This window comes from Catharus ustulatus, chromosome 13 (genome assembly GCF_009819885.2).
Source record: "Catharus ustulatus isolate bCatUst1 chromosome 13, bCatUst1.pri.v2, whole genome shotgun sequence".
NCBI classification, from domain to species: Eukaryota; Metazoa; Chordata; class Aves; order Passeriformes; family Turdidae; genus Catharus; species Catharus ustulatus.
In genome coordinates, this window is record NC_046233.1 from 16069799 (window position 1) to 16096245 (window position 26447).

General features: G+C 44.7%; 1 protein-coding gene across 3 annotated transcripts in view; it reads right to left on the reverse strand.

Moving 5' to 3' along the window:
* The window catches only part of SFMBT1 (Scm like with four mbt domains 1), a 75739-nt gene extending 50895 nt beyond the window's left edge, over positions 1-24844 (reverse strand). Inside the window, exon 1 of one of the 3 annotated variants that reach the window (XM_033071568.1) lies at positions 24750-24844. The gene's annotated coding sequence lies outside the window, so the exon portion shown is untranslated. Of the gene's footprint in view, positions 1-15190; positions 15263-24749 lie in introns of those variants that run through there. The other 2 variants (XM_033071569.1, XM_033071567.1) reach the window with 2 other exon arrangements.
* Between the last annotated feature and the right edge of the window lie 1603 nt (positions 24845-26447).

The window sequence follows — 26447 nt, forward strand, 5'->3', positions numbered from 1 at the left end:
GGGGAATGAACTAATGCAAGGTTCACTTTTCATTAACTTCCACTTGCTTCCCTGAAGCAGTCTTTAGACAACAGAGAAAGAAAAACATCCCACAAATCTGGGGACTCCCATAACTTTGTATTTGTAGTGTGGAAATGATTCAGCCTGCTGGCAGAGAAGGTATTTTATGACCAAGTCTACAGCCTGCAAACACAAACACACAGGAATGCCTCATGCATCTCCTTGTACATGGTTTGTGATGAGTAAGAAAACAAAACAAAACCACTGCTGAAAGGGAGGGTTGGCACAAGTGTATCCCCAGCACTGCAGTGACAATAAAAATCAAATTTCAGAATTAAGAACCACCCATCAAAACTGGGAAGATACAAATATATATGAAAGGTATGACAGTGTGGGTGATTCATTATAAAAAACAAAAAACCAACTTGTGTATAAAAGTGGCAACGGTAAAAAAGGCAACTTGCTATTGTTGGGGAAGAGAGCCACCTGTGGGCATGTCCAACTGCCCTGCACTTAATCTGTTCTGTAAATCATTCTCTGCACTTCTTTGGCACCTACAGCAGGCAAAAACTGCTGAGCTGTGTAACTCTGTGTGAGGAAGCATCAGAAACATCTAGAATACATTCACTCAACCTGACAGTATGCTATAGCAACTCTTCAAACAATCCACAAAGACTTTCAGCATTCAGACTACACAAGACCTGCTAAAAGCAAAGTTTGTTATGCATTTTATTTTGAGAATTCTCTGCCTTTCCCTTGATGTGGTTTTCTACCGATACTCAAACTTCTCCCCAAGATATTTCATGAAATACTTGACAGTCACTGCTACAGTCTCTAAGACCCAAACATCTACACTGCAGTTGCATCATTAATTCAATCCTTCCCAAAAGTGGGTTTAGACACCATAAAGCCCTTCCCTGCAATCCCAGCTCCATTCCCCAGCAACACCAGCCCACTGCCAGCAGCTAATTACCAAACCATCATAGATGGGGCTCCTCAAAGGACTACAGCCACTTAAAGGCATTTAAAAGCTGCTGTGAAACTTTTAATGCAAGACACGTTTGGCAAAGGCCAGTTTCAGATTGAAGCCCAGAACTTCTCAGTCTGACACAGCTGCCAGGAAACACGTCCTGAGGGAAGGATCCGAGTCACACACAGCTCTTCAATCCATGAAAAACAATGTGAACATGTTTAGGTGCCTTCATTTCTATCTCCCAGCAGATCAGGAGAAAACAAGCTCATATCTTGCAGAAACAGGTTTTCAACTGACTTTTTCTGAAAGGATTGTGATTTTTTTTTATAGATTCAAAATGCAAATGCACTGGTTGCAACCTGAATTCAGGAACCTGTTCTCTGAGCAGTGATTACACACTTGCTCTCTCCAGCTGAAAAGCATAGCTGCTTTTAGTTTCTGATTGCATATCTTCTAATTATTAGTTTTATCAAAGGAACTAAATTGATGGCACAAGCTATTTTGACAAAAGCAGACAAACAGAACATAAGGTATTCCAGGTAAAAGATGAATAGAGGCAAGAATTTTTTTTGACAAAGAAACCTCATTACATAAATTTACTCAAGCAATTTTTCTTTAGGCTTGCACACAATATTTAGGCAGAGAACAAGACATGCACATCAACTGTGATAAGAAATTGATACTTTCTTTACAATAATTCAAAATATTTTCCTAACAGAATTTTTTTGCCCAAAAAAATTTATGAAATACCACTAATATTTTATCAAGCTATCAGCCTAAAATATTAAATAATCCAAGGAAATTGTAATACTTATCTCTAGAGTACTGGGAAAGAGATGAGTTTCTGAACGGTATTAGAGCAGAAGACAAAAGTATTCAAAAGACATTCTGAAACCTCTTGACTGCCAAGTTCATGTTCAAGCCTGATCTTTATACTCATCTTCATTTTTCTTTTGCCAGTTCCCTCTCACATTTCCTTCCTCACAGTTTCTCTCCATCAAATCAGACATCATCCTGGTTTGTGAAATCAAAGCAGCTGCAGTTGCTGAAGGAATGAGCTCTGAAGATGGACAGCCTGTCAGCTTCAATTACTCCTGAACACCCACAGGTTCCCCTTTCTGCCCCCTCTGCAGAGCAGGTCAGTGTGTGTGAGCACCTCACCCTGCTATAGATGTAATCAAAATAGTTCTGTCATAAAAGCCAGTTCTGACAAGGAAATGCTTTAACTCCAGCCAGGGAATGCCTCAGTACCAAGAAGATAGGTGGTCTAACCCAACTCCTGCCATTAGCATGAGACTAAGCTGCTAATTAGCAAAGAAACAGCAGAGCAGAGCAGATGTGTATTTACTACAACACCGCATTAGCACTTGGCACACAGCTCCAGAGAGGCTTCTCCAGCTCCCAGCTAATGGGGACCTGGGGCTGTACATCCCAGCAAAGGTTTCAGGCAGCAGTGTGGATCGCTTCAGCAGGAGCTGGACTCCAAATGCTCTGAAAAATCTGGGTCCAAACTGCGGAACTTCGGGAGTCGGGTGCTGGACTGGATGCAGGAGGGGAGCTCAGAGCTGTCCCTGCGCTGCCTCTGGCTCCTCCTGCTGCCCCAGGCACTGGGGCTGACAGCACAACTGCTGCTAGCGTGAGAAAAAAGGAGAAGAAGCACTTCATTTCAGCCCCCCCTCCTTTTTTTTTTTTTTTTTTTCAAGTAAAGATTAGCAAGCAGCGAAGGAAAACTCTCCAGCAAACTGCCTTAAGTGGAATGCTCGTGTGAAATCACACCAACAGACGTCATCCTTTTCGCATCCTCTCAAAAGTGTTTTCCCCCAGGAAACTAAATCAATAATCTTAAGCAATACCAACTGCACACACAAAGCATTCTGCTTTAAATATAACATGAAAAAGCACTGTTCATGTTGTTTTTAGGATTATGTGTTTTAATTACCTCCCTTTGCCCTCCTTCTTGCTTCGTAATTGAATTTTCTTTTATCTTTAGAAGGCTAACTTTATTCATAAGAGGCTGTGGATGGCAGAGTTCAATCCTTTCACTGTAGAGTCCCAAGGTCTCCCACTGCTTTCCAACATTTTATTCACATTTTGTTTTAAAAGGGTTCCAGCTCAGATTAGCAAATGGGTTTTTAATGGAAATACATGCAGATCTAGAGGAGGTGCACCATAAGGATAACATACAAAAATTTCTCTTTGATAAAAAGAAGGTAACCCAGAAATATCCATGTCCCAGGTTCCATCACAAATCTCTTAGAAGAGGTCTGCTCAACCAGCAGACATTTACAGGACACACTGTTCTATGTGAAATTACAGATCTGGGTACCATAACATATTTTTATTCTACCTGTGAGATCCAACAAATCTCACAAAGACAAGCTGGTTCGAATACACTGCCATTGTGTCAGCAATACAAGCTCCTGGCTGCCTGATGCCCTGACACAACTCCTTGGGTATGAAAAGAAAATCCCTCTCCAGCTATCATTACTGACCGAGCAGAACCCAGCCACTATTTCAGTTCCACTGCCAGCACATCTCTTAACGTTATGTCCAAGCAGAAATAACAAGAGGCTAAAAGCACAGAAATATGGCTCCTTCTCACCTTACAGCCTGGATTAGTTCATACACCTTAGGTGTTAAAGCAGTACCCGAGCCTTTCAAGTGAAGAAACTGAAGTTCCATACCAGGCTGAGAAAACATCTCAGAATAACAAGGCTTTAAATGTGCCACTTTAACTCTATAAAACTGAGAAAAACATACACACTAGGCTGGTTATAATGCCAGTATAGGTCTTCCTGGATTGATTAATTCCAAGAGACTTCAGGCATCAACATAAATAATCATCATAAGTCCCGGCTTATGATCTTGGAACATCTTCAACCAAACATGATCTTCAAACCCTCTGACAGGGAGCTGAACAGACTCTCCTGTTTTCACTGCAGCTTGTGAGCTGTGCCTGCCCTATCCACTGAAATGCTGTTTTACCTTCCTAAAGCCCCCTTTGAGTCATCTACTGCTCCTTGCACGTGCAAACTGTGACAGCAAAACACAGATTTCCCCTAAATCTTTTCCCTCCTAAATAGAATTACTGTATTACAAGCTGCGCTAAATCATGGAATTCTCTCTCTCTAGGCAATGCCACAAAAATATGGCCTTGCCTTTTTTTATTGCTCATTAACTAGTGTGTTCCCTTCTCCATTCCTCCCTTTGAAAAGTACTGAAAGCTTAAAAAGGGAGGAAAGGGGAAAAGAAAAAAAAAGAAAGAATAAGAAAGACAACAGCTTTCAACAACACATTTCAAATCACAAGAACATTAACCAGCCTAAAGGCCTAAGAAGAGTTAAAGCACAGGGTTTTAGTAAAGAGTTCACAGTAAGGGATGATGCTCTTATTACCCCAACATCAGGAATGGTAAAACTACAAGAAAATCTGTTCTCATTTTAAGATTTTCTTTTTCTTCATGTCTGTTCATACAGAGAGAAAAACAAGACTTGAGCCTAAGGGCTCAAAAGACAGAGTGCAACTGAAAAAGATTTCTCTATTTTTAGGAGTACAGTTTCAAAGCGTGATCCAACACTGGAACATTTACACTGTCATAAAAAGTGTTTTCAAATTCATACTTTTCCCCCCCCAGTGAATTATTTTGGCAGCCCTTTCCCTCCAAAGTTCAGTATATATTTTTTCAGACATCACTGTGCTGTCACATGTAACCTTGTTTCATTAACACATATAAAAGAGAGACAATACTCTTCTATTCAAGTTCCACTTCAACTTTTGAATCGTTAGTTATGATCATTAAATCGAATTTTTATTCTGTAGCAGGATGTAATAAAAACAAGGCCTCAGAAAAAAACAAAGGATACCTTTGTCCTGAAAACACTACCTTAAAAAGTTATATTATGAAGTCTCCTGCATCCTCTTACCCCATGCCAATATTCTGCATCTAAGTGTAGCCCATGGAAGTTCTTTAGAGAAATACCTGTATGTATTATAATCACATGCTTCTGCTGTGACATTCAATTTTAAATATACTCTTGATTAAATGGAAAAGAAAACCGTTCATCTGGTTGTGTTTAAAAAACACATCTCTGCTGACAGCCCAAGTCTGTTTTGATTTGCTCCCCATAGAAATGGAGCTGCTAGAAAACATTAAGTGGCAAGTGCAGCCCTGGATGTAAATTATACCATCTCCACTTAAGTGCTGCCCTCAGCAGCAAGCGGAAATTGCACAGCCCAGCACTGCCACAATCACTCCAGGAGCAACAGGGATGTAAAAAAATGAATTATCAGATCTCTATGCAAAGCAAGAACATCAATTGAGTCAAGAACTGGCCTAGAAAAATACTCCCTAAAAGCTTTCCAAAGCTGAGGTCAACATCTCTGCAACATCTTAACTTTAATTTTCAACAAGGTACTTTGTTAGCCTTCATGGCTACAAAAAGGGTCTTCTAAACACAAAAGATTAAAAGCTCCTTCTCTGATAGGAGGGCTGGGCACACCCAAAGAAGGGAATGGCCACAAAATGAACAGAAAACTGCCGAGGTACCAAAAAGGAGTGAATGGATTTCTCTAAAGGGCGACAGAAAAACACCCATTAACAGCAAAATGAAAACACTTTTCTTATTACCTTATCCCAAAGTAAATCATGTGGAATATAAATCCTTTGGGTTGTGCATATTCCCATACAATAGAGGAATGTGAAATCCATTTTCTCCTGTGCCCATCACAGAGGTGGAACCACCACAAGGAGACTGATTGTATCTTGTTTTTTCCAGATCAGGCATGTTCATCTTGTCCTTTTCCAAACTGAAGCACCCACTGATCTATTCACACCACAGCATGTAGGCTTGGTGTCTGGGATTATATATCTGAATTACCAGCACTTCAAAAGCTTCACAACCTTGGAACTTTAGAATAATTTTTTAAATGTCAAAAGTATCAGTGGTAAATTCCATACCATACACTGCACAACAGATCTACTCAAAGACCACTAAATGGTAAGACTTCATTAAATGAAGGTAATTCATCAACTAATTTGTCAAGAAGTAAGAATTTTAGAAAGCAGATGATACAATCTGGGCATTAAAGCCAAACCCAGGGATCAGGTTAGAGGGTGCTTTCATCCAATGAGCCTTGAAATAACAGGGAGCTTCTTCTAGCACATCTCATATGTAAAAGGCTGATTATAAAGACATGAAACTGATAGAAAGAAAAGCACTTGTTCACAATACAAGGAGGACTAATGACTGTACTGTGTCCTGCTTTTCAAGGGAAGCACACAAATATGAAATGAGTGCAAAGTGTTAAGACAATACAGAACCATTCAAGAGGTAAAAAATGCTGTTTGCTAAAAACTGCAGAAGGATAATAGCAGATGAAATTAAAGGCAAGATAATAAGATACTAAAAAAGAAATAACCTTACCTATACAACGCCAGCTAAATCAGCTACTGCAACTCAACTAATTCTCTTGGAACATCAATTTCATACTTGTTAAGAGCCCCAAGAACAGAGAAGAAAACAGCAAATACTGTACTACAATTCTAGAAATCCAGAGCCCCTTGAGACAGGCTGTAGTGCTGCTGTCAAACAGCCATGGAAATACCAGAAGATGCACAGAAAAAAGGTAAGAAAGAGCACTGGAGGCTTGAAATACTTCTATACTGATAGGGATGTATGTAAAATTCAGTTTTATAGCAAAGTAAGAAATACAACCAGAAAGAACACCCCTGTCCAGCACTGCACACACAAGCTACAGATCAGCTCCAGCATCTTCTGTACCACACAACAGGTTTCCTTCTTTGAGCTGAACAGTGCAACTATGGGAGAGCACAGGAGCTGCGCAAAACAAAAACTAGCATCAAAAAGAAGTATAAGAAAAGGGTATTCCCTATTTCTCCTACCACAGGAAGCAGAAAACACCTTTTCACATGGCACACAACAATGTGCAGAGCCAGAAGCACAGGCAGTTGTGGATTCAGAAGGGATCAGAGAACAGCCCCAGCCCTGTCACCGTTGGTGCATAATTCACTGCCTCTTACCCTCATTTCAAGAGATTTCTGAGGTCAGACACAGGTGTCTGACCTGACACATCATGGCAATTTTATGCTCATCCCAATTTCAGCTAAACTTGAAGCCACTCTTCCTCCATCAATGCAAAGAGACTTCTCAGCCCACCCAAGAGCCACTGTAGTGGTATTTTTGTTTCAAATCTCAGTGCTAAGGTAGAATCTCAGAAGAGTTAATTTTACACACTGAAGTGGATTTTGCCATGCTCTTTGTCAGATGCATTAAGGTAAGGGAGGTAATGAAGAAATCATACACCATTAGTCTCTGAAACCCAAAGAACACTGCTTCATTCAGAGACTCGTCCAGCCTGACCACTGTAACCCAGCTTCTAGAACCAAACCTCTTCAGAAACATCAACGCTGCTATTTTTCTATAAAGATACCTTCAGCAATTGATAGAAAGTTGTTATTTTTTTCTGCAATATTATCTACACTCACATTTGCATGTAAGAATGATCAAGACTAACAAAGTGTATTTTGATGTCATTATCTACATCATAGCACAAGAGGAAAGCATTTATATAAATTGTTTTAAATAAAAGCATCCTAAACTATGCAATACTGCAATTTCTCAATAATCTAAAAATAGTTCCCAGTAAATGCAACCACTCTTTGGAAACAAAATATAAATGCAAAAGATTAAACCTGACTATTGAAATAAAAACTTAGATTTACTATTAAAAGATCATTTCAGCACTTCTTATTGGATAATAATAAGAATCATAATTTTTGTCAAGTTGCTTTTAGATGGAAATTAAACTTCAATTAGAAATAAAAACTGCACTTTCATTTTAACTGGATAATGAGTATTCTTACCTTAAAAGCATATACAGAGAAGGCAGAAACAAAGAAAACAATATTCTGGTATTCATTAAGTAAGAACAGAGCTAAACCAAGAAACATTAACTTCAGTTTAAAAATTTGTGGCTTTTAATGTCACCTTGCCCTTCCAGCTGTTACTCTGCTGTCTTTGGGGTTTTTTTAATGAAGACCAAAAGAAGAAACAACCTTCCCTGATTCTTCAGTTTCCAATCATCATTTCTTTCTTACATAAAACGAAGTAGTAAAAAAATCAAAACCAGACAAAGCAGCTGTTGGACACACTCCCTCTACACTTGCAGTGAGGCTAGAATCATCTAGAACTGGCTTATTATCAAAACAAACTGGACTCATATGCTTCAACAAACCACTTCCTTAAATACATTGGTTTTCATTAAGGGGAGTGACAAAATACACGTTTAAATTTGCTGAGGAGTAAGTTCAAAATGTAAGATTTGACCACAAGAAAAAGAGGAATTCAAAATTAAGCTACTTCTCGCTCCCCAAAAATCTATTTTAAAAGTTTAACAAATAACTGACAACATAAAATAATCACATGAAAAAGAAGACTTCTGCTTTTGGCCACTGGACTAAACAGCCTCACAGCTAAATTGACTGGATTTTGTTTTCCAAAAAGAGGAGAGAAACTTCCCTAGAGAAGGGGAAGATTTCCCTCTGCCCGTGCCCATGGTCACATTCATTTAAAGGAGTTGATTAGCTGGGTTCAATTGGCCAATTAGTGCTGTATCTGTAACACTCGTGACTGATCCCGTGCCTGCATTATTTCTTAGGGCCATTAGTTTAACCCTCATGGTAGCACTTTAAAGAGCAATGAGCAGAGTTAATCCTGGAAGGAATCACTGCCTCCTTCAATAATTTCTTTTTTGGGATGTGCATTCTGTGAGATTTGCTGGCCCAACAGCAAGGAAGCATCTCCATGTTGTCCCTGCCTGCTCTGCTTGGCATTCCCTACCTGGACATTTCTTTAGGAATCTAATGACAGGCCCTGTAATCAACTTGGAAACACAATTTGAACAATTCAGTGCTTAACACACTAACGCGAGCATGTCTGGAACTTGACACTAGGAAAAAATAAATACTAATATTTATATATATGTGTGTGTGAGGGAAAGGCTGTAATACATACCCCTGTCAGGTTTCACCAGCATTTTTCCATACTGCTGTGAAACACCACAGCTTTTTCAGCACCATGTCCTCACTCAAAGTTATTGGACACTAAAGCCAGCGTTGGCCTCCTTTCAAAAGATGCTTTAACACAGAAGATACTCTCAAAAACCCACTGTGGTTTCAGACAAGGCTTTACAGTCCTTACATTTAAAATTTTTTAATGATTTCAAGACAAATAACTTCCTTTTTTTAAAACCAGAGGCCACGGCTCCCCAAGCAGAGAGCAAAGTGCATGCTTGAGCTGGAAACGTGCACAGCTCCCAAGGAGGTAGGGAATTCTAAATGGATTTCATCAGGTCAGGCAACAAAAAGAAAAACATATACCAAATAATAAAAAAATTAATTGTACATTTGTATGTATTTTCCCAGGTCAAGAGATCACAAAAAAGATAAGAAATGCCAGAGCATCACTTGCTCCGATACAGAGAGGTGAGACACCCACAGGACTCACAGGGCCATTTGTAATAAATGTGCACCCAGCATCAGAGGGGAAGTGCCTTCACTTCCTGACTTGATCATTTTCTTCTGGAAACAATGACAAATCTGAAGGTGCTATTTATGGCTTTCTGTCACCCATTGCTAGAAGAAATAGTGACTACAGCCTCTAAATACATCGAGACAGAGTTCATCTTCTCCAATCCTTGATATCTGCTTCAGGATCACTGCTGCATTCCCTCACATCCTTGATAAAGGATTAAGTGTCAAACAGCAAAACCTTGCAACGGTTCCCCATCATCACCACCATTTTTTTCAAGCAATGGCCCAATTCTGCAAGACAGAGCACCTCTTGAGATATGCTGAGAGCCCTCAACTCCAATCAGCCAAAATGGGAGAGGAGGTCGCTCAGCCCTGCATTGTTTACTCTCAGAGAAAAAAATAATCCAAGATGCATCTCTTCTCTCACTGATCAGTACTCTCAGAGAGTCTCAAAGCTGCTTTAATAGCTGCATCATTTTTAGATAACATCACATTCACTAATCTCATTCCCAAATCATCTGTTTGAAGAAAGAGATCATTTCTGTAGTGAACAAGAGTGTCTTCAAGTGTAACAGCAAAGAAACCAGTGTAAATGAAGTGCCACAGCAATATAAACAATAACCTTGAAAACCAGCAAGCTGCTGCTCAGGATGACTCTGGGGACAATAATCACATTTTAAACGTCCACATAATCTGAACAAATTGCTAAGATTACCTCTGTAGCTACAACTCACCTGCACTCTAGGTAAAAGCATCTGCAACCTGTCCATGTGCCAAATCCCCATGGGTAGAAAAAACCAAACCAAAATATATATATATGGCTCCCACCAACTTTAAGTGCATTATTTACCACAAGTAATCCGTGCAGCAAAAAGCTTGTGTCAGTTAAAGCTGCTCTGTCTTGTTAAAAAAAAAAGAAAAAAGATGTTTGAAAGAGCAGAAGTACTACAGCAAGAGATAGTTCTACTGCAGACCTCACTGAAGCCCTTCTTACTTCAGCTTTTAAGCACTGGTAATCCAATGAGCCTTGTTTGCTGGGATAAACATGAAATACCTGCATGTGTGTAGTTTTTCTGCCTCACCTGTCGTGACTTTTCCCCAAACCAAGTCAATGAAACACGACTGAGGGTCTGGGGCTTCTATGACACTGAGATCCAACAAGTGTTGTAGTAGGATGCTTATTTTCACAAGGAAAATAAACCTAAACATCACTGTCTCCATTTAAAGAATCCCAGACAATCCCCAAGACATAAAGAAAGGGAAAAAGAGGAGGGGGAGACAGAGGTAGGAAGAGACCTTGGCACTTGGGCTGCTCCAGTCGTGTGGCTCCCAGGCCTTCTTCATCTGCACAGCTCCCAGTGGTGTCTGTGGGTGACAATCCAACACTCCCAAGCCAAACAAAGCAGAAAACTACCCCAAAGACTTACAGCTTTCCATCTTCAAAGGTTATTAAAGCACTCCCCTACCACTCAGTAACTACCATGCAGCTTTGCTTTAGTTAAAATCCACTAATTGCCCAGAGATGTGGAGAGTCACCTGGAGAGTCCCAACTGATAGGCACAGTATCTTGTTTCAGCCTAAGCTCACACCCTCCTGTCTCACAGGGGAACGTTTAAACTATTCAAACATATCATTCCCCTAAGAGATGCCCTATTAAGAATGCAGAGAAAAAATTCATGTTGTAATGCTTTAATTCTACAGACTAGCCTTTACTAGGAACACTTAAAAAACCACAATCTCCCTCACAAATAGGGCCAAAACAATTAATGTAATTGTTACTATGATTATTACTATTACTACTATTATCCTATGACCACCACCAATCCACAAAGATTGTCAGCAAAGCCTGGGAAAAAGGAGGAAAAATCAACACAGATATAAAATGAACAGAAAACTTGTGTCCTACATGCACTAAATCTAACTCTAAAAAATGTATTTATATTCTGTACCCTGGGAACCAAAACTATTTTAAAATCAAAAGAGCACTAATTAGCATCTCAATGCTTCTTTCACAGGTTTTATCAATAAAAAGAAAACTGTGCGCAGTGGAAAGAATTATGGATTAAAGCCAGAAAAATATATAATTACAATAAAACAGCATTGCACTGATGTCATGGCTTTAAAAATCATAAGATATGACATAAAATTAAGATTAAAATTTACTCTCATTTTTGACTTTTTCTGAACTTCGAGGGTATGAACTGCTAAATCTTTTCAGGATCTCACACACTGACACAGTGTTTGCCTTCAGCACCATTTCAACAAGCACTTGAATTAAAAAAAAAAAAAAAAGTCTATCCCTTGACTTTTCAAGTAAGAAAGTAATCCTGAGAGGGAGAAACACCACACACACCTTAAAAGCTTTAGATAACACCCACTTCAAGTTTAAACATACAACCTAAAGCTTGACAGCCACTTCCCAAAAGCAGAAGGAAAGGAGCACAAAGTCAAGTCCACTAGCAGCAGCAAAGCAAAGCTGATGCTGCAAGAGACCAAAACAAAGATGACACATAAAATCTGCTAATCATCAAGCAACATGAGTCAGATGAACAACACAAAAGAAAGCTGTTACAGGTCCAGAAAACATCTGTGACTTGCACAGGCTATACTGCTTCAAGTCAATGACCAATCTACAAGACACACAATTACACACTTAAAAAGTCAAGAAACCAAATCCCAAGACAAATCTGTAGCATTAAGGCTGCTATGTCATTATAGGAACGATGGATGTAATGCAAGCCCTGTGGTTTCAGGCACTAGAAGCTCTCTCCCCAAAATGCCCCTTGCTAAGCACCTCCAGGTTTAATTTTCCCATGCCCTTAAAGGACACTGTGGTGGATTTAACATGAATCATTTCACTGTCAGCGTGCTCGTGTAATTAAGTTGCCACGTGCCTCAAGTGCATCAGTTGTAGGACAATTACTTAAGTCAAGCCAGCACCAAATGACTGTATTGATGTGTGCATCACTGCATGATGATCGTGCCACGGCCAAACTTTAAAAGTGGAAGCACAGCAATGATGTTAAGGTGAATTCCAAACATGGTGGATTCAAAAGGCAACCAAGACAGAAAAGTTGTGGTCTACAGCTGTCACTGGTCTGCCATGAAATGACAAAAAATCCCCTGAAAAATGTTACCAAAATATACTATGTCACATGTTTTTGCAGTACTCCTTAACATCTTCCCCATGAGGCAGTAAAAGGGTTCCCAGAAAATAAAGATCACACCATGCAAACTCCATCAGTCATTAACATGTCAGTTTACACTTAATCCACCTTTTCCACACAACAATTGCTCAGGAGATCTGCCAGGTTTAAGAATCAGATAAGATAACTCAATACTGGCAAATTAATAGTAGAGAGAGAAAAAAGCAGCAAAGGAAAGCCCACACAGATCAGTAACTACAGAGATACTACACTGTGCCCCTGCTCTCTGCCTTGCACCGCTGTCTCCCCTGAGAAGGAGGTGTCAGCTCTAACCTGACAGGATCCTGACGTGTCCCAGGGTAAGTGCCTGGCACAGACACACCAAACACAGCAAAGGCATTCTCCCAACACCTCCCTGCCACCTCCTAACCACAAGTCTTTAAAAGAAGGCAGTGAGACCAGATTCATTTGGTGTCTGTTTTGTCCACAAGCATCTCCCCAACATCGGTTCTGGGAAGAGCCAGATTTCATTCTCATCCCTCAATCACAGCAACAATTCACAAACCAAACACAAAAGAGGAAGTGGCTGAATCGAAGGCAGGAAGGCCACTAAGCCTTCTCCCTATAGATGATCTTTTAGATAGACAAATACTTTCAAACTATTTCTTTTTAATTGCAAAATCCATGTCAGTACCACCTACCACACAAGCAACCAAAGCTTTCAGTTAAATATTCTATTTTTATCTCCAGATTGATTTACTTTGTCCCAACAGTTGGCTACTTGAAACAGCAATCACAGACTGCAGCCGGACCAGGAATCCATCCTGCTGGAGATGCTACAAGTTACAGCCCTGGTCCCGAAGGAGCAAGACTCCTTGCCATTAACAACTTTTCCTCCTACAAATCAGGTGTTTCTGTCCAGCTCACACACATCACAAACCTTAAGGAGGTTGCAACAGAGATATTTCTGAAGTCACAAGGTGGATTATCATTTTCTCCAGCGTGAGTTTTGCATGGTGCACCTTCTATTCTGCCTCATGGAACTGTTCACTATGGTAACCTCCCGGGCTACTGACAGCAGCCAGCTCCCAAGAAGGAAGGAAGGAACAGCAAAGAAACAGCAAGTTAGGCCTTTTCTTTTGCTGCAAAACCTCTTCCACCAGAATTCTGCTGTCAGAGTGGGTGAAACTATCAGACAAACGGGTTACCATGTACAATCTTTTTATAATGGCAACAAGTTTCTCCAAAGTAGATATAATTGTTTCACTAAAACACACATGTGACTGTGAAACAGGCATCGCTGGCCTGTTTCTCAATAAATAAGGGCCTTGCAGAACTGCAATAGCGAATGTAGTTACAAATTCACAATTAACTGCCCGCGCTGTTTTTCCTTTCATTATTTCCACTGTGTGTGGGGGGGAGGGGGGGCTAGTAGCAAGTTCGCAGAAGCCACAGACGGAAAACTTGCTCAGTCCTTCCGATGCGGGCATTCCGCCCTCCCGCTCGCAGCCGGCGCTGCCCGGCCGGAGCCTCCCGCAGCCGCTGCCCGGCGCCGCTCCCTCCCCAGCGCGAAGTTGGCGTCCCGGGGCATCCCCGGCGGCCGCCCGGGCAGTGTCACCGCCGCCCGATTGACGACTTCAGGTGCAGGAGCGGCGGGCAGCGCAGCCCGACTCCCCGAGAGACAAAGGCTGCGTGTGGCTCGGCGGAGGTGCGGAGCGGCGGCGGCGGGCGCGGCGCGCACACAATGCCCGGCCCCGCGGCAGCGCAGGCCCCGCAGCGCGGGCGGCGGCGCTGCGGGAGAGCCGGCGGCGCGGCCGCGGAGGCGGCGCCCGCCCCTCTCCCCCCACACCCACCCACCCAGCCCGGCCGGGAGGCGAGAGCCGCTCGCTGACGGGCCACTTGACGGGGACCGACGCCAGCCGCTGCCCCGGGCGGGACGCGCGCCGCGCCGAGCGGAGCGCGGCCGCGCCCGGCGGGGGTGCGGAGCGGAGCGGCGCGGGGTTTAAAGGTCCCCTTCCACCGCCATTTTGAGGGGGAGGGGGGCGAGCGAGAGGCACTCGGTGGGCTCGGCCCCCCGCGGGCGCGGGGAGGGACCGGCCGCGCCGGGGCGGCGGCGCGGCGCGCACAAAGTTCCCGCGGGGGCCGGGCGCGTCCTCGGGCGGGCGCGGGCCCGGCCGGGAGGGCAACTTCGGGCGAGCGCGCCGCGGGACGCCGCGGGCCCCCGGCGGGAGCGCGCAGAGTTGCGCGCGGGCAGTTGCGCGGCGGCGCCCGGCCAGCCCCGCGCATCGCTCCTCGGCGCGGCACAAGGCGCGTCCCCCCGCGCTGCCGCCGCCGCCTCCCCGCCGCGCTCCGCCTGCCTCTTTCCTCCTCCTCCTCCCGCCTCGCCGCCTTTTTCCCGCATCCAAACTTCGTGAGCCCGGAAAAACCCTCTGGGCCCCGCGCCCCGCCGGCAAAACGCCCCCAGCAGCTGCGTCCGGGGCCGCTCTGCCCGCGCGCGGGCACCGCCGCCGCCCGCCTCACCTGCGGGGAGTTTTTCCAGCCCTGCGCCGCTGCCGGGGCTCGGGCTCCCCGGCGCTCCGCTCACTGCCTCATTCCAATATGGCACGGCCCGCCAGAGCGCATGCGCCCGCCGCCCGCCTGCCTGCCTCCCCCCTCCCGCCCCTCCGCCCTCCCCTCCCCTCACGGCTTTTCGGGCGCTCCGGCTCCCTCCTGCCGCGGGCGCGCCGAGCCCGCCGCCGCCGCCCGCCCGGCCCCGCAGGGCCCGGCCCCGACCCCGCCCCCGCCGCGCTGCCCCGGGCTGCTGCCCCCGGACACCTGCTCCCGCCGCGCCGGGGGCAGCGCGGGCTCGGCCGCCGGTAACGGGACGCGCCGCCGCCGCGACTCCGCCGGGGCGGGGCGGGCGTCCACGCCCTGCCCGGGCGCCGCGGGAAAGGGACACGGCCCGGCGGGCGAGCCTGCCGGGGGATGCGCGGTCCCGACTTCATCCCCCCCGCCCCGGCGAGGATTTAGCCCCCCTTCCCCTCGGAGAGAACCGGCCCCTTCGGTCGGAGCGCGGGGAGCGGTGGTGCCCCCCCCGCGGGGCCGCGCAGCCGGCGGGGCCGCGCCAGCGCCGCAGTTGGCGGGGAGCGGGCGGGCGGCACCGGCCGTGTCGTCCCCCCCACCCAGGGCGGAGACCGGCGCCCCGCGCACTCGCCGCCGCTGCCCGCGGCGCAGCGAAGCGAAAGAAAAAGGAAGCGGGTTGTGCAACACCGCGCTGCTGCCCGCGCGGCGGGGACGGAGGGGCGGAAAGGGAAAACCCCCCGCTCCGATCCGCGCAGCCGGTCCGCACCGAGGCGATGGCTAGCAGCGAGCCCGCCGGTCGGCGGGGGACAGCGGGAGCAGAGCGCGAAAAGACTTTGCGCTCCCCGGGAGCGCATCCGCCCGCCGGCGGCGGCGGCCGAAGACGGCGGCGGGAGCGCTGCGGCCGCGCTCGGGTCCGCTCGCCGGCGCAGGGACGCGCTCCCGGGCCGCGGGCTCTCGGCCGGCTCGCCCAGCCCGCGGGCACCGGGCTTATCCGTGCGTACGTGCCCTCGCGTCGTGCTGGACACCAGTTGCTACCGACCCGAAATGAGTGTTCGAGGCGAAGAGCAGGCGGATCGAGTGAGCTCTGTGGCTTGTCTCTGGAGCAAAGAAGTGCCAACAAATAAACAGAGCGGCAGTGCCGGAACAGCGGGCAGGAAGAACGAATGGAACCATGAACTTGCTCGTTTCGCATCCAGCGGGCAGATCGCACGCACCGCTCTGCGCACCGCGGGGACGCGCCGGGCTCCGATTACTCCTGAGCGATGCGCTGCGATGCCAGGCAGGACGGAGCCGGCCACGCAGCCCTTCTCCCAGGAGAGGTGCTGCTCTCCACGAGGATAAGAAACCCGTTTCCCACTAGCTTGAAGTACAAAAAGGACGACGTTTCCCGTGGCGCCCGGGAGGGAGCACAGCGCTCCCGCCGCCCGGGACAGCGGGGCCCAGCAGAAGCCGCCGCGGGGCTCGCAGCGGCCGCGGCGCTGCCCAAGCGCGGGCCCCGCGGGGCTGGAGCGCTTCTTGCCCGCGGTTCCGTTTCCCGGAGCGCGGCCCGCCCGCTCCCGCTGCCGTTCCCGCCGAGGGGCGGGCGAGGCCCGGGCCCTCCGCTAGAGGGGGGTCTCGCCATGCCGATCCCAGGGCCCCGCCGAGCGCTCCCGGCCCGGCGCCGCGCAATTAACTATTCAAACGAAACCGCTGCCGCACCGCCTAATTGAGTCCCGGCAGACACCGCCTGCATAACCGAGCGCCGCTCCAGGCAGCCCCGGGCCAGCCCGGAACATCTCCGCGGCCACCGCCAGGCACGGCCGCCACCCCCTCGGCAAAGCACAGCCGCTAAGGAACGGAGGACTTGTTCTGCAAAAGCCCCGAACTACTGTGCGGCAGGAAGCAAACCTCAAAAGTCAGATATCACAAACTTCTCAGCCCTTTCAGACTGTTCGTCGATCCTGGAAATGAGTCCTTGGAACACACAACCCCGTAGAGAAAGAAACGTGATCCACCAGTCTGATCCGTGAAACATCTAAACGATCTTCTATGTCCTATTAATCGTCAGTCACAGAAGGACAGCTGTTTACAGAACCTTCAAATGGCCAGTTCCGTGATACATTAACTTTGTGTTTTCCTGGTGATTTTGAGGTTAAAAAGGCATGGAAAGGAAGTGGAATCTTGCTGGACCTTCTGGCATCTTAGCAAACTCCTGAAACACGGGGCTAACATGCTGCAAATGCACATTTCATCACACAGGGATTAAATCGCCTTATATCCCCTTAGCAGGAATGGCAATTTGTGAGAAACCCAACACCATTTTATTATCCAGTTTGGAGGATGAACTGGGTAACTAAGCTGCCATCAGACAGCCAAGGTGCCTTACTTCTATCTCTAAGGCTTTTCTAGCATCCAGTCTTCTGAAATTAGAAACTTTCTGATTTCCAGTGTAAATGTATTCATTACCAATTTATAGACATTAGATATTTGCCATTTTGCCCTTCGAATTAAATAACTTTGCTTGTCTGATTTTTACCTAAAATGTCCCTATAAATAGCAATTAGATCATCCATTCCCGGTCTTTCTGTTTTGCTTTTAATCTTCTCTCCAAATAGGTTTTCCACTCCTCCAGTGTCCTTTTATACCTTCTACCCTGAGTGCCGTGTTCTAAACAAGGTCTTAACAACTGCCTTGTACCACGATATTAATATCTCACCGTCTCCTGAAAATACCTCACTCGATGCATCCCAGAATACATTAGCATTTTTAAGACCACATTACAGTGGCATCATAGTTATCCAACAACCAATAACATACCTGGATTCCTCCTCTTGTAATCTCGCATTTGATGAACCTCTGAGCTCACTCACAGTTATTCTAATTAATCTTTAAGTGCATGACTTCTTGCTATTACATTCCAACCCATTTCTGGTACTCCAGGCAATAGATCAATGATGCTAGAGCAGTTTAAGATTGTACACCTAAAAATATGCATCTCGTCCTATTTTTAAGATTATTTATCATTCACCCCATTCAGAGGTTTCCCCTTTTCCAGCAGCTGACTCTGCAGCCTGTCCACGCTTTTGGCCACATCAGGAAGGTGGCAAATGTTGTCCCTGCTGCTGAGCTTCTGTGAAATGTCCTGGCTCCAGGCTACCCACAGATCCCTCAGCGTGTCCCATTTCTTCAACCAAAGCTATCCCTGGCAACACACGACTCTCCAAGAGGCACAATGGTTCACCAGTTTCCCTACAACCTCTCACTGTGTTTTGGCACTTGTTTTTGTTTTGGAGCTGTGGTAGGCCATTTCTTCTACAAAATTAAACTGGAATGCTTCATGCAAAATAAGCCACATATCTTTTAGGAACCTCCTAATCATTAAAAACTTATTTTCCTTGTTCATGTGAAGTGATTAATGAGGAATTCTAGATTTTCCCTAAATTGATCCAGAAGCCACATGTATTGTTAGCATCACACCACCTTTTCCTTCAGCTGTTCTCTCATATTAGGGAAGACCTGTTTTGAAGCTGAAGTGTTGAAGCTGTGTGAACAGCATTAAATAATCAGTATTTAGGTTTAAGTGCCAGGCAGTTTCTCTGAGCAGGGCTCACTGCTCCTTTCAGTGAAACATTCAGTTTGCCTTTGTTTTGCTACATTAATTAGCACCACACTCATATAACCTGCAAGTGCCAAGAAGTCCCTCTGAACTTTTTTGTACACAGACAGCAGGCTCAAGCTGTACATCCCTGCACTGAGAACAGGACTGGTGTGTTTGCAGTTCTGTGCTTGTACTCAAATGAAACTCAAGGAACAGAGCATTCCCCTTCAGTGAAGTGGGGATAATTAATTTACAGGAACACTGTGTCTGTGGGAGCAAAACACAGAGAAGAATGCTTTGAGTTACAGATATATTAATTCAAATTAGTTACGGGTTGTTTAAAAGTTTTTGTCCCTACTTATAGAGTAGATTTGGCAAAGGTTGGGAGAAGTATGAAGAACATATATTGGTGTTACTGGAATTGCTATTTGTGTTTTACATAGGGAATCCAAGAGGGCTTCTGAAATCCTTGGACCCCTTGTGACCTTCATCTGCAACCCAGCCCATTAATGGGGCAAAAACAGGAGCTGCAGGGCAAACCAGCCTTGCCCAGGCTGCCCAAAGCTGAGCTGAGACCAATCAGAGTCAGGCTGGCTCTCCACAGAGAGATGGACACAGTGGTTTGAACTCATGAAGTTTGCCACAACTATGGGGACTTTCTCAGCAAATGCTCTTGATCTTTAGCTGTTAGCTTAGAACTCCATGTCTTCTTCCAAAATGTACAGTATTCTACTGCAGTATTAAAGAATATTTACCAAGGACTCTTTAACCTTCAATGCTCTCCACAGCTTGTAATTCTGGGATAATAACCAGAGATGTGGACCGAAGTATTTGCAGTTGTTATTTCTGTGGATCAGACTACCTCTAACCCAAAAAAACCTCTTGTGGGTGACTGAGTGACATCCCTGGACTTCTGCTTTGCTCTTCCTGCTTTCACACTTTGGTTGGCCTGAAAATGATGGCAGTTTTAGTGCTGGTGAAAGGCTCAGCTGACAGCCCTGTGAAAGACAATAGTTCATCCTCAGAGGAACCCTAATACAGACACAAAGGAAGAGCCACTTGGACTCTTCTCTTTGCTGTTGCAGACATGTGCTGATGAATAACTATGAATAATCTTGCAGTTTTCCTAAATTATAGGCAGACATGCTTGATACCCTTTCCCCAGCTCACTGTGTACCAAAAAGGAAATTACTGCAAACTCTGAAGATCTGTCATACCTGATAAAAATACAAGAAGCCCTATTCCTCCCTAATCTAGTTGCTTCCAGTCCTCTTTTTTTGTTGTTGTTTTGTTTTGTTTTTGTTTTTTTTTGTTTTGTTTTTTGTTTTGTTTTTTGTTTTTTTGTAAAAAAGACCTTTTCCCAGGTCTCTGGAAGTTCTGAGACGGCACAAGTAAGACAAGTAAGACACCCCATCACATAAAAAACAGTGAAACAGTCCCAAAGAAACCCTAACAGTGACCTAACAAAAAGCCACCATCCAGCTCTGAAGGTAAAGCTGGACTGGGAGCACTTCTGTTACCACTTAAATACATTTGTTCTGTCCTTGGCATCAAAGAGAATCAGAAAGCTCCAGAGGAGAAGAAGGAATTTTCTGTCACCTTCTTCCAGTACAATTTTTGTAGTAGGCACCTGTATAACTGTCATACAGGACTGAAATGTTGTTTGTGCTTGTGGCAGGTAGAACACATGAACATTTAGGCACCACTTGCTTTTTCATGTCCCCATGGTTTTATATCTCTGCAGTGTGGGCTGTCCCTCTGTGCACATTACTGCAACACAACCAAGGCCCAGTAAATTCAGAATAAAAATGAAGCAGAGGGAAAGGAAGTGTGGTCACACAACAGGGAAAATCTGAGTATAGAACTATTCTATAAAGAGAACTAGAATATTCACCTTTAGAGAAAAACAAAGCTCCTCTGTTTAGATGATATTAACTGTGCTCTTTTAGGTTCTCCTCTTAACATTCTTATCCACTTCCCAGATTGTCATACAATTGAAATTAACCTCTGTACAAGATGGTTTTAATCAACACCCACTGCTGAAGTACCCTCGACTTCAGTCAGGCCATACCCTTCCCTGTTAACTTTCAGATACTGCCCATATTGTCAGTGTTTTCACTGAATCTGACTGTGATCTCACCAACTGCTTAGTAAGGATCTGCAGGAAGAGATACAGGGAATGCTCTGTGGGGGGTTCAAAGTGATATAGATGGAGAAGAGAGGCAGACACATGCTTTTTAGTGATAAAATTTAGATAGCACAAGGAGATTGTGCAAAACCAGTATTATAATTTATCTGAGAACAAAAACCCCATTTACTGCTTTCTATTTATGTGCAGAGTGATTTTCCCCCCAGATTAAAAATGTTTATGCAGTTTTGGAAAATCCTGACCAGCACAAGTACAGAAAACCATATTAGAAGACCTATTGTAAGCAGCAGCAAAGCAGCCCATCTTGTTTCATTAGGCAAGCCAAATGAAACACAGAAATTAAGCCAAGAGCGGGAAAACAACTAAGACTTAAAACTGTGTTGGGAATACTCCAAAGACTCATTAACAGATGAAAAAGTATGATTATCTTATTAGGAGTACTACCACCCATACAGAAGCTCTGATCAAAACAATAATTAAACCACCAATAACAATCTCCCTGCATCATTAAATACTTTTGTACAAATAAATTAACTCTGCCAGCCAGAAACATCAAATGGAGATAATTTACCTCAACCAGTTAATAACTCCAAATACTCAGAAAGCCTCTTGCAGTCTTACCTGGGAATGTGCTATCATTCTTCTTCCAAAAAAAGCTTTTAAATAAATGATTTTGACAGCATTCCTATAAATTCTTGTATTTACTCTACCACGGATAAATCAATGAACCATGTGGCTTGAGATAACAACCTGTCCCTTTGCCAGTGGTGAAAACTGATTCTCTTCCAACTAGCACATGCAGCTGGGCAGGAATATTTATTTCTGAGCAAAGTAAATGGACACTCAAGTGCAATTGTTGATATGCAGAATCTGGCAACAAATCAATACTGACTTTAAATACCCAATTTATGCCATTACTTTTTAATACCCATGAATCTTGTTAAAATCCCATAGCATGATGTCCTGAAGTGACACAGCCTGCTTAATTTCTTCTGGTTTGTGGGTTTATCGAATTTGAGGCTTTAAGAATCCTGTTATGGGTGAGTGTTGGTTTCTAGCTTTTCATTTTTTTTTTTACTGACTTCCTTTGAAATATATCTGGAGCTTTTATATCTTCAATTTGGTTTTTTTCCTGTGTCTGAGAAGAGTGCAGGTCTGAATTTGGCAGGTGTGTGTGCCTTGACCTTACAGAGGCAACTGATACCTGGGGCTTTAGGGGCAGACACACTGCCTTTATTTATGCTCCTCTAAGCAATCTAAAGAAGTGTAAATATATTAGAAAATTCGCCAGGTCATTCAAAACTGCATTCTTGAGCTACATAAATAGCAATGCTTATGTATATGTACCATGTTGTAGTGTACTTATCAAAAATCCAAGATCAAGATGAATAACATTGTCCAGATTTCTTGGGTCAGACTCAAAATTTGGACAAATATGATACAGAAACCAGGAGCTGAAGTTCCTATAAAGCAAAAACTAACCTTTCCAGATGCCAAGAATGGGTCAGGGCTAAGATTTATCAACAATGCAGCACTTGTGGAGAACTTCAGCCACTCCTGCCCATGCTGGACCTGCTTTGGGGAAAGCGGAGTAGTGGAGAATCAGGAATGTGTTACTCTGGAAGCTTTTACTAGCAGAAAGCTCAGGAGAGTGTAAATAGGATGGCTCCAAGAAGCCTTGTGTTACCATGAAGGCTTAATATGTATTTTTAGGAGTACCCCACAAGACAGGTTCAGCCTGTTCATGGAAGTGAGAAGACAGGAAACCCCACTGGAAGAGCTGAGGAGAAAGAAAACTTTGTTTTCTTGTGTTCTAGACTCCACACCATCTTTGACTACCTACTTTTTAGACTTGATTTGTGAATATATTAAGTGGCTGAACAGGTTTACATGTTTATTCATTTTCTCCCTTAATTTAAGAGAAATTGTACAACAAATCTAACTGTACTTCCCTAGGGAAAATCCAGGCTGTGTCCCACAAGAGATGCAGTGATCAGCACACAGAGCACCTGTACTGTACCTGGGTTCCTTAGGTAATTCTACCCAATTTTTGGAGCACTTGTAATGTGCATAATACAGTGAGAGTCAGACCTCTTGCTCGCTGGTGTAACACAATTATTGCTGCTCTGTCAGAAAGCAGGCCAGTCCCTGGAAGTTTCGCTGAACACTTAACTATTTTGGGGCTTATTTTGTGTTCTTTTGTGTCATCTCTGAGGAACTATCTCTGAGGAGAAGACAGTAAACCAGGAAGACTGGTCTGATCCATTCTAACAAACCCAATATTCCTAAATCATGCTCTTTAGTTTTCCAAATTAACTTACCTCACGGTTTCCCCTTTGTGCCTGAAAAGATTTATTGTTTTTATTCAACCTGAAAATCTGCTGGCATTAGATATATTAGGATACCCAGAGGTGGTTCTTTTGTCATCCTATCACTGCAGTGGGAAGATAGCAAAATAAATCAATAAAAACAATGTCTTGGCTGATGCTTGGGGAAACCAATCTGTGGTTGAATATATAGCTCAGGAGCAGACTGCCCTATGCACAGGCAGCACCAGGTGCTGTGGCTTCCACTCACTGGAGATCTCAAATAAGGATCCTGGGTTTTATTTAGTGCTTTCCCAACACTCAAGTTTCTAATCCTGTGTCCTCTTTAAAATAACAATGTCTTATCTTTTTGTTTGTTTCAGATATACACCAGAGTGAGGACTATTTTGTCACAAGGACAGGTTTTCTTTCTTTGACTTGAGCACTGCTGCAGCAAGAGCCTGATATAAAGCTGGTTTTCAGTTGCCACTATCTGAGGCTTGTTTTCAAAGACTATATGCAAATCATGCCAGTGCTGCCTTCTGCACTTCCTCCATTTTATTTTCTATTGAGACTGAATGTGAAGAGCTGCAGTCTATTTAGAACACCATGGTTCTTGCAGCAAAAAAACCAAAGCTATTTCCAAAAGTGGAATTTCTTAGAATCAGTGTATTCTCTTCTTCTTATAATAGAAATTAGAATGAGCATTCTGAGCCTTTAGTTATCCTCTCAGGTCTGAGAAGATGTGAGGAGAAGCAGAGTGGGTATGGAAAGAAAAGCAGTTGATTAGTAAACCCATTTAAGGACTTAATCTTTTGTTAAGGAAGCAGCATCGAGACTGCTGGAGTGAAGTGAAATGTAAGAGAAACAAGTAGCAATTTACCCTATAGCTGCATTCTCCAAATCATGTTCTCCTGGGGATGCAGTGGGCATTAGCAGGCAGGGAACAGCCTCAGGTTGAACTTGTACCCCAAGAGTCCCCAGCCCCAGGGCACAGAGGACACTGCCCACCCTGGACAAAACCATGGCACGTGCCCTACACAGGCACTCGTGCTGCCCTGGACTGTGGGAGTCTTCTGGAGTCCAGATTAGCATGAAGACTCAGCTCAGAACTCCAGCTACCCCAGGAAGGAATGCAGCAATGCCTGTCAGGATCTGTGCCCTCAGAAGAACGGTGCTTTGTCCTACTTTTGCCATGGATTTCGTACTTGAAGCCACGGATAACTAAAAGCTCATAAAGATGTAACTGAAACCATTTAACAATCAAAGCCATTGAAGGGCCTCTGCTGGGAAACAGCTTTGGTTTTGTGGTGTCCTATTAAGGGAAGACTGGCACTGTGTGCTTTGCAGATCTGGGTGATGAATTTCTATTTTTTAGCTTCAACACAGTGTGCAAGTGCAGATCCAAAATGTGAACTACAGAAGGGACAAACAACGGCTGTTTCCTTACAGGCTCCCATGCCTACTATACAGAATATTTTTTACCTTGTCAATCAAATATAGGAGGCATTCAGTGGAGGTAATCACACAATAGAAGCGGGCCTGTTTTCCTGAGCTTTTGGGTTTGAATTCCCCTTACTGCAGAGCCAGGTGTTCCATGTTTCTGTAGCAGGGTTGAAGCTCTGTGTCTGTCAAGGAAAGCATTTGTTAATTGCTTCCAAAAAAAACCTGGAGTGAATAAACATTTAACTAAATAGCTAAAACATTCGTAAGGTGACCCACGCAATTTTCAGCACTCAGCTGCAGCACAAGATGCTCGTGTAGCAAGAAGAGCCGTGCCAGATGTGAGGCAGGACCCTGCTCGTCTCCTCTGCGCTAGGGTGGTTTTGCCTCAGTGCTAATTGTGCAGAGCCCGTGCTGAGGCAGAACAAGCCTCCTCAGCATTTCTGAGACTCCTCCAGCATCAGGCTTTGTGCTTTGTTTGCATCCCGCCCGAGTGGTCAGGAAGCCTTGCAGGGGTTCAGGAGCCAAGACTCATCTATGAGAAACAGAGGCAATGCCATTGTGCAATTACTACTGTGAAGCAAGGAAAATACGTTAAAAATACTTCTTTGTTTGGTTGGGTTTTTCTGGGTTTTTTTCTCTTTTTTTGATGGTTTTGGGGTTTTTTTGTTTTGTTTTGTTTTTGTGAACATTCACTTCTTGCTGGAGCAAGAAAGAGTGGAGGGAGGGGTTGCTCACCAAAATGACTCAGTCAAGACTTTAGTTTGCTCCTCTCTCTCTCCCGTGCAGTCGGGTTTCCGGGTGTTTGGGGGATTTTGTTCAGGAACTGGACAGCAGAGGGTGCCAAACCCCAGGAGGGAGCGCAGGCAGGCGGGAGCTCTCCGGCATTGCCGAGCTCCCCGCTGAAGCTGCAGAGCCGCAGGTTCCCCTCGCCGGGAGCTGCTGTGGCTGAGGCTGTGTCAGCACTTCCAGCCCCTTCACAACCTTTCTTTGGGGATCAGTCCAGCCTCTTGCGAGCCAAGTTATTTTCTCGCTGATGTGCAGCTGGCTAACTCAATGTTATCTCGGGAATCTTTTGTTATCGGGATGTTGCAGGGACGAGTCGCTAAATTAAAAGCAAGCACTTGATCATAGAGAGCTGAGCACAAACACTCCCCCACCTTTAACACGTGCCACAAATGTGACAGCTATTGAGGAACTAAATCTGTTTTACCTGACGTGGTTCATGCACACCTTTTTACTTTGGACAAGGAAAAACGAGATTAAAACATCAGCAGCTCTGAAATCCCTTTCTCATCCTACAGTGAATTATGAAATGAAGTGGCGTTATATTAGCAGGCATTTCTTCCTGTTCCAGTAAAAACATATGCATTCTACATTTTCTGCAAACAGTGCTCTTGGGAATGAGATGGAAATTGGTCCTTGAGTAGTAACTAGTTACAATAGCTTCTAAACAAGCCTAAAAATTATTCTGATTGTATTTAGGAGCCAAATCATGAAGTGTCTATTTTTTTAGATTCCTGTTCTTTGCTGGAGTAAAAAAAAATTGCTCTGCTTGGTCCAGGCAACATTTCTTTTTTTACTTTCTTGCCAGTCTCTGTCCTGAGGATGAGCACTGTCAGATGGCCAATTTTACTGCTCACATACCTGATACACATCACTGGCCCATTATTTCTACACAGGAACAGGATCCATCATTCCTAACTCAAAACTGTGCAGATAACAATTGATAATTTGTAA